Source organism: Chiloscyllium punctatum, chromosome 31 (genome assembly GCF_047496795.1).
Source record: "Chiloscyllium punctatum isolate Juve2018m chromosome 31, sChiPun1.3, whole genome shotgun sequence".
NCBI lineage: Eukaryota > Metazoa > Chordata > Chondrichthyes > Orectolobiformes > Hemiscylliidae > Chiloscyllium > Chiloscyllium punctatum.
This window is the reverse complement of record NC_092769.1, coordinates 14675545-14685113: the sequence shown is the minus strand read 5'-3', so window position 1 is coordinate 14685113 and position 9569 is coordinate 14675545.

Below are 9569 nucleotides of genomic sequence, written 5' to 3'. Positions count from 1 at the left end.
TGAAAACGCTTTGGGCGTTTAAGACCAGGACCGAAGATAAACCACGGGAAATTGTGGTTTTGACGGTCATCTGTGAAAACGCTTTGGGCGTTTAAGACCAGGACCGAAGATAGACCATGGGAAATCAGACTTCTAGATTTACTAAGGAAAAGTCAGGGAAGACTGCAAATGGGAAAGAAATACTCCCCGATAGTCCATTAGGTCGGAAGTTAAGTCTATGGACGGACAGTAGTAGAACGAAGGACTTAAAGAAAGAGACCATGATAAAATATTGTTGTTTTATATGACCAAAGAACCTATCCGCGCCCCCTCGGTAGTTTGGCCCGAGTATGGGTCTGATGAAGACTGGGTGTGCCAAATCCTAAATGTATATGTTAACAGAAAACAACCGTTTGACCCAGAGGAGAGCAAATACGCCGCTGCCTGGTTGGCGGGCGACGGCGAGAGTCCCACGCGTCTCTATCCTCTGATTCCCCAAACAGACCCGAGGAAGCCCCAGAGTCTTGGGACATCCTCACCGACGGTTTGCCACCGTCTTCCCCGCCCCCGTATATACCGCCCGCGCACGACCAGGCGTCCAGCGCGGACCTCCCTCCTGCGACGGACAATTCCGAGTCCCAGCAGGCTACGACCAGTGAGGAAGGGACTGCTGGGGGGGGGCACAGGAGGGGGCGCAGAACTCACCCCAGGCACTAGGAAATCAGTCCGACTCGAGATGCGGAAAGGTCGAGAAGAGGGATTGAGAGCTGGGAGGAGTCACAATATTGAACAACTGAACCCCTTACGAGAGGTGCCGTTTGGGAACGAACGGACCGGGTTCGTAGTACAACCTTTAAATTCTGGGGATATCCGGCAACTCCGTAATGAACTACCCCATCTACTGGACGACCCCATCAGTGTGGGAATACAACTGGACCAATTTCTGGAGCCTAGTATATACACATGGGCTGAACTGCAGGCCATGATGAGAATACTATTTAATTATGATGAAATTGTTATGATCCGGAATAGTGCAATGGCCATTTGGGATAGGGAGCATCAGGACAGCCCTCAGCGTGGAGAGCAGAAGTACCCCTTAGAGGACCCCCGGTGGAATCATAACGACGTGGGCGGACGAACCAATATGACAGACCTCAGAAGCCTTATAATCAGGGGGATCCAAACCTGCGTGCCCAAACAGCGGAATTTAGCAAAAGCATTTGAAGTTGGACAGAAAAAGGATGAATCCCCGAGTGAGTTTTTAGACCGTTTGCGGGAGTCCATGCGAAAGTATTCAGGTTTAGACCCCGATGGGGAAATAGGCAAGGGCATGCTTAAGGTGCACTTTGTGACTAAGTCATGGCCTGACATTCAGAAGAAATTACAGAAAGTGGAGGATTGGGCTGAAAAGGATGTTGCAGAATTATTACAGGAAGCACAGAAGGTGTACGTTCAGAGGGACGTAATAAGGGAGAAACATAAGACAAAAATGATGGTGGCAGCCGTACGGGAAGCTTGTAAGTCCACCGGAATGGGGGAGGGAGGTTATGGGGTGGAAAGAGGAACGTCGAAGAAAAGTTGGAGAGGGAGAGAAGCGAGACGGGGCAGAAGTGAGAGAGGAGGATCTTATGGAATTGAGCGCCCTCAGAAGGCCGGATGTTACCATTGCGGGAAACTGGGACACTTCAAAAGGGATTGTCCCGAGTTTAAAAGGGAAAGAGAAGGGATGTATGAAATGGAGTGTGAACAAATGGATTAGGGAAGTCAGGGGAGGATCGGAACACGGGCCTACCAAGAACCCCTGGTAAATTTACGGGTGGGCCCATTTAGACAAGATGTTACCTTCTCAGTTGACACAGGCGCCGGCAGGTCCTCAATTCCCCTCCATCCTAGGGGGGTTGGCTTCCAAGCTAAAACATTAAACATTTCAGAAGTTAAGGGTGGGGTTTTTAGTGACAGTCACTACTACCCACCAGGTTAGAACTATCCTGAATCAGAAGGCCGGGAGGTGGCTGACTGACTCGAGGATTCTGAAATATGAAGCCATATTGTTAGACCGAGAAGACCTCCGAATAGAAGTCGGGGGCTGCCAGAACCCGGCGGACTTTCTTTGGAAAGGGGAAGGGGAGGAGGAACTGGAACACTGCTGTTCAGACATAATAGAGTACCAGAGTAAAGTGAGGGAAGATCTGAGGGATACCCCCTTACATGCAGGAAGGCGGTGGTACATTGACGGGTCCTCTCGAGTGATAGATGGGAAGAGACACAACGGTTATGCAATCATTAGTGAGACTGGTTGGGAATTAGTGGAAAGTGGACGGCTACCGAATGCCTGGTCCGCACAAACGTGCAAATTGTACGCCTTGCACCGGGCCCTGAGGAATTTAGAGGGAATAGCCGGGACAATCTACACTGACTCTAAGTATGCCTTTGGGGTAGTACACACCTTTGGGAAGATCTGGAAAGAAAGGGGAATGATAAATAGTAGAGGAAAGGAGTTTGTCCACGAGGAACTAGTAGCCATGATCTTGGAGGATTTGTTGCTGCCACAAGAGATTGCTGTAGTACATGTGAAAGGACACCAGAAAGACGATAAAATAGAGACCCTTGGGAATCAATTGGCAGATGAACAGGCAAAATTGGCTGGGATGGGGAAGGAAGTAATAAACTGCCTGGTAAGGATTCCCCAGATATCCGAAATTACCGAAGTGCCCACGTTTACTGACAAAGAAGAAACTCTTCTCGCGTCTCTGGGGGGTACAAAGGATAGGGAAGGCAAGTGGACCTTACCCGATGGCCGCCAGTTACTAAATCGACCGTTGACGCGGGACATTATTGCCCGTCTACACCAAGGGGGTCACTGGGGCGCCCAGGCACTGTGTGAGGCCTTCCTGCGCCGATATGCTCACCCTGGTCTGTACACGGTAGCCAAGCAGGTCACAGGAGATTGCATAACATGTCGAAAGATTAACAAAAGGGGGCTGCGGCAGCATGCAAGACAAGGGGGTAGGAGTCCGGCCTATAGGCCGTTTGAGTATGTCCAGGTAGATTACACTGAGCTCCCCCCCATAGGTCGCCTGAAGTATCTATTAGTAGTAGTAGATCACCTGACAGGATGGGTGGAAGCTTTCCCCACTACCACGACAACGGCAACTCAGGTTAGCAAGATGCTACTCGAGCAAATCATCCCACGATTTGGGCTACCCCGCGCTATTGACTCTGACCACGGGAGCCACTTCACCCCGACCGTCCTCCAGAATCTAGTGCAAGCAATGGGGATTGACTGGGATTTGCACACACCCCCTGGCTTCCCCCCTCCTCGGGCAAGGTCGAAAGAATGAACCAGACCATCAAAAAGCAGCTAACCAAGCTCACTAGTGAAATCGGCCTGCCTTGGACCAAATGCCTACCCCTTGCCCTGTTGCAAATTCGCACCCAGCCAAGGCGGGATTTGGGCGTCTCCCTTTTCGAAATGCTGTTTGGCCTCCCGTTCCATGGGCCGAAGGGGGAACCTCCTGTATTCGAGTTTCGGGATAAGTTTGTGCAAAAATATGTGGTGGCTCTGGGGTCTGCTCTATCTCGTTTACGCCAACAGGGACTTTTGGCACAGACGCCGCCCCTCGAGTTTGCGGTGCACACCGTCAAGCCGGGTCAGTGGGTCCTGATTAAAAGCTGGAAGCAACGTACCCTCGAACCAACTTGGGACGGTCCCTTCCTGGTACTTTTGACGACCGAAACGGCTGTCCGTACGGCCGAAAAGGGCTGGACACATTACACTCGAGTTAAGGGACCAGTGCCACAACCGACGGAGGACGAACGAACCTCTCTGACAAAGGCATCTAAGGAACAGAGACCCTGAGAACGAACTAATCGGACTTTTGCGAGTCTAAAGGAACTGTGCCCTCGGGCTACGGGTGTCGCGAAAAAAAAAATGCGGTCAATCGTATTGTTAACTTGCTATGCCATTATCCTTGGGCTGGGTCATAGTGTGCGTGTTACCCAATTTGGCCTCATGGAAAAAAAACAAGCAGAGAACCGTCAGTGGTTCACCATCTCCGTGCTTGCCAACCAATCAACACAGACACTTAGCTTAGACCTATGTGAGTTGTTGCCCTGTAGGACTAAAAGTGAACGGAATCAAACTAAGCGGAACCTAGAGAGAGAAAGGGGATTCCAGGGTCAGACGTTAGTATTACAATTGCATGGTAGGGAAGGCCTAAATAGGCCTCCAGCCCCCGGGGTCCAGGCTATGGTGTCAGTTGTCCGTGATCCCATCACCCCTGGACGAGATTGTGGGCAGAATCAGTGCAATCCGCTTTATCTGACCATAAAGAACTTGGAAAAGAACGAGACGAGCCTTAATAGAACAATACTGGGTATTAGAGTTGGGGGCCAGGCAGGATGGGGGTGATGCAGCTGTGCTGCACGTATATCACGGTCATTGAAGCTGAGTCTGCTGGCTCATCCACCACTGATAAGCAGGAAAAGATTAGAATAATTGAGGTGACAGATTTGGAAAACACCTTTGAAATAGAAACGGGATACGGGGAGGCGAATGCCTGGATGGAATAGGTCAAATATACTGTGAGGAGCATGAAAAAGAGTGATTGCTACGCATGCACGAGTGCCCGCCATAACCATCAGGTGGTCCCATTCCCGCTGGGATGGGAGAAACAAGAGCAACCCCATTCTAGTGGAAGAACTGAGAGAGCTTTGGAGACCTCTTTTGATGATAACATATATTTAGATGCCATAGGGGTCCCCAGGGGTGTTCCTGACGAATACAAGGCTAGGAACCAGATCGCGGCGGGTTTTGAGTCGTCACTGTTCTGGTGGGTGACCATCAATAAGAATGTGGATTGGATTAATTATATTTACTACAATCAGCAGAGGTTCATTAATTATACCCGGGATGCAGTGAAAGGAATAGCAGAACAACTGGACGCCACTAGTAGGATGGCGTGGGAAAATAGGTTGGCCTTAGACATGATGTTGACAGAGAAGGGGGGTGTTTTGGTCATGATAGGCACTCAGTGCTGCACTTTCATCCCCAACAACACAGCCCCTGATGGGTCCATCACTCGCGCCTTGGATGGACTCACCACATTGGCGGACGAACTGGCCGAAAACACGGGCATCGACTCTGGCCTCACGGACTGGTTGGAAGCTTGGTTCGGTAAATGGACGGGGTGGTCGTTCCCTTTCTTGTCTCAGGTATAGTGGTGGTAGGAGTACTCACTGCCCTTGGGTGTTGCGTTATTCCCTGTGTCCGGGGATTAACTCAACGACTGATCGAAACCGCCCTTACTAAGAAGGATGTTCACTATGGGCAGGTTGAACGAATAAATCTCGAGATGGAACAACGTGAATCCCTCTTGGGCGGGGGTAGTATTAGAGAAGGGCAGTTTGATGAACAAGCTCGGGAGTTATTAAATGCCCTGGAGAAGAAACTTACGGTTGAAAAATTACAGGCCGTAAGAAAAGACACGGGGGATTTGTAGGGGGTAGTGTAATTTTTAAACGGTTAGCTGCCTTTTAGTCTTTTCTACCTCATAGTAAACACAAGCAGACACTCGAAACTGTTGCCGGACCTCCCCCACGTTTATATGAATGAAACAGTTGTAACAGCTTTCCTCGATAGTTAAGAGACCGCCCTTAACCACAGTTGTACAACATCATCCATATAAGGGAAGAACGGGAAGCTCAAACACTGATTGGCCAAGTGAATAACAAAATAATCGCAGGCACCAGAACCCAAATAAGGAAAACAGTGTGGAATCCGAGCACTCATTGGTCAAGACAGCAGTAGTAGACCCAGCCCACATATACATGTATATAATGTTTGGAGATTACTATGCTTGTTTGTGTGTACCTTTGGGAACAACACCCGACTTTGCAAAGTTGAATGAAAAAGTTTTGGACAGACTCCTCCGTGTCTTTGTTCCTGGGAAGGGAAATAAAAGTGCCGTAGAAAATGGGCTGGACAGCCACTTATCTCGCACAAGGGAAATGTTTCTAACACAAGGAACCGGTTATTAACAGTTTGATAACACTAAGGGTAGACAGGCCAGCAGTAATTCAAAGCTGGTTTCAAAAGAAGTAGTCACAGAGTGACTGGTGGCACTGTGTAAAATATTCCATAACTCACGGATTGCAGGAGTGTTCCAGCGAAACTGGAGACCCTCCGATGTGGTGGTTGTCTCCAAGAAAGTTTTGAGCAGAAAGCAGGAACCATATAGTCTAACCATTATTGCAGGGAATCTGCTAGAGTCTGTTGTTAAGGAAGGGAATTCAAGACATTTATAAAAGACATTTATTAATCAGAAGTTACAGAGAAGAAAAGACTGGAAGGAGGGATTGGGGGTGGGGTCACTTCCTGTCTAGACTGGATTTTCCAAGTACATTTCCGAAACTACACTTAACCATCGGAGTGGCCTCGATCTGACCCTCTGTAACAGGTGCGAAGGGCTGAATGGAACATCAGAACGCAGGACTGATGGACACGAGGGGGCCATTCGGCCCTTTGACACTTCTCCATCCGTAAATAAGATCGTGGCTTATCTCATTGTGGTCCCAGCTGCACTTTTGTCTCCATGCACCATTATCCCTGATTCACCTGGACGAAGTCAGGCGAAGTCAGCCTCGCCTAAATCTAAAGATTCATCCATCCCAAACCTCTGGGAAGAGAATTCCCACTTGAATGAAATCCCACTTTGTGAATTTCTCCTCATTCCTGTTCTGACTGAGGTTGCAGGGGGTCACTGTTCCCTTTTCTTGTCCCAGTCCTCCACTGCTCACACCAAATTTTAAACGTAGCAAGGTTGGTGAAATGGTCGATAATAAAGGTCTCAGTCAGAGTCAGATTCAGTGATAGGAACAAGTCAGGCAGGTTTCTTTAGTCAGCCACACATAAGTAATAGAACTAACGGAGGAGCATGTTGGATATGTGGTTCATACTGCTGCCTCACATCATCAAGGACCTGACCTCAATTCCAACCTCATACAACTCTCTGTGTGGAGTTTGACCATTCTCCCCGTGTCTAAGTGGATGTCTTCCCCGTGCTCCAGTTTCCTCCCAAAATCCAGAGATGTGCAGCTCAGGGTGGATTGGGCAGGTTAGATTGCCCATAGTGTCCAGGGATGCATGGGTCAGTCATAGGAAATATTAGATTACATGGATCCACAAGAAAGACTATCCCAGCAGGCCCATTGTGTCAGCATGCTCCTGCCCCACTGAACTTATTTCCTCCGACTTTGATTCCATCCTTACTCCTCTGGTTCACCCCCTCCCCACCCACATCCGGGATTAATCTGATGCTATGCGACATATTGATAGCTTTCAATTAGCACGCTCTGACCACCTTCTATTCACCATGGATGTGCAATCTCTTTACACTACCATCCCACACCAAGATGGCTTGAAAGCTCTTCGCTTCTTTCTCGAAAAGAGGCCCGACAATTTCCATCCACCACCAATCTCCTCCACCTGGCTGAACTTGTTCTCTCTCTCAACAACTTCTCCTTCAACTCATCCCATTTTCTCCAAATCAAAGGTGTAGCAATGAGTACCCGCATGGTTCCTAGCTATGCCTGCCTTTTCATGGGATATGTCGAACATTTCTTGTTCTCGGCCTACCCAGGTCCCCTCCCACAACTGCTTTATCGGTATATCCATGACCATTTCGGTACAGCTTCATACTCTTGTCCTGACCTAGAAAAAAAATCATAAACTTCGCTTCCAGTTTCCATCCATCCATCACCTTCACCTGGTCAACCTCCGATACCTTGCCCTACTTTCAGTGACCTTTCTGTCCGGCAATAATCTAACCACTAATATCCATTACAAGCCCACTGGCTCCCACAGCGAGCTGGACTACAGCTCTTCTCACCTTAAATCCTGTAAGGACTCTATCCCTTTCTCTCAGCTCCTTCACCTCCGTCGCATTTGTTCCGATGAGGTCATTTTCCAAAGTGGTGCTCTTAATATGTGCTCCCTCTTCTCCAACCGTGGCTTCCGAGTTATAGTTGTTGACAGGGCTATCGACAGTGTGCAGTCCATCTCCCACGTCAGGACCCTCACCCCCCTCCCCTCCCAGAATAAGCATAGGGTCCCTCTTGTTCTCACCTTTCACCCCACCAGCCTTCACGTGCAAAGAATAATTCTCCGCCATTTTCGCCAAATCGAGCACGATGCCACCACTAAACACATCTGCCCTTCCCTCCCCCGTCTGCATTCCACAGATCGTATCGTCTGGGACAACCTAGCCCACTCCTCCATCACACCTAACACCTCTCCCATCACACACGGCACTGTCCCATGCAATCGCAAAAGGTGCAACACCTACCCTTTGCCTCTTCCATGCCCAACATCCAAGGACCAAAACACTCATTTCAGATTAAGCAGCGTTTCACTTGTACCTCGTTCAATTTGGTCAATTGCATTCGTTGCTCCCAATGTGGTCTCCTCTATATCGGAGAGACAAAACGCGACTGGGTGATCACTTTGCTGAGCACCTTCGGTCTGTATGCGATCAGGTCCCGGACCTTCCTGCGGCTTGGCACTTCAACACACAATCCTGCTTCCATGCCTACATGTCTATCCTTGGCCTGCTGCAATGTTCCAGTGAAGCTCAACGCAAACTGGAGGAACAACATCTCATCTTCCGATGAGGCACGTTACTGCCTGCTGGTCTCAACATTGAATTCAACAACTCCAGAAAGATTATTCAATCTCAACCCCCCGTCTTCATTCTGCTCCATAATTTTATTTCATCTATTTAATTTTTTTTTCACTGTTCTATATCTCTTATTTCTTCATTGTCTTTCTTTGTCTCGCTCCCCACTCGCTCATCACCTTTGTCCTCTCCTCTTTTCCCTTTCCTACCCTTCTCCCTTGTTTTCCATTTTGCCTCTGCTTCACTTATCAGTCTTGGTCATCCACAGCTCCTAATCTCCCTATAATCTATCTGTGAACTGTCATTATCACCTCTTTATTGCTACATTTGCTTCTGGAGCCATGACTCATCTTCTCTTAGCCTTGTATAAATACCTCCCTATTTCTCCCTTTTTTTAGCTTTGACAAAGGTTCAGTTAGACTCGAAACGTCAGCTTTTTTCTCTCCTTAAAGATTCTGCCAGACCTGTTGAGATTTTCCAGCATTTTCTCATTTGGTTTCTCTCCCTTCCTGACTGTCTCCTGAAACAGTATCCAGGTAACTCTCTCCCTCCCTGATGTCTCACAATGTTTGATGCTCAGACTCCAACCGTTCAACTCTGACCTGGAGTTATTCCAGTAACCAACACTTCCTCCAGACATGGTCACGGGGATCTTTAACGGCGTCTACCAGCTCCCACATGATGCAGACACAGCACATCACCCAACACGTCATCCTTATTTTATTTAGCTCGTTCTGATTTTTTAAAAAATTGACTGTTTTCTATCTATGCTTATGCAAGTTGTAAACAATAGAGTCACAGAGTCATCGAGATGTACAACATGGAAACAGACCCTTCAGTCCAACTCATCCAAGCTGACCAGATATCCCAACCGAATCTAGTCTCACCTGCCAGCTCCCGGCCCATATCCCTCCA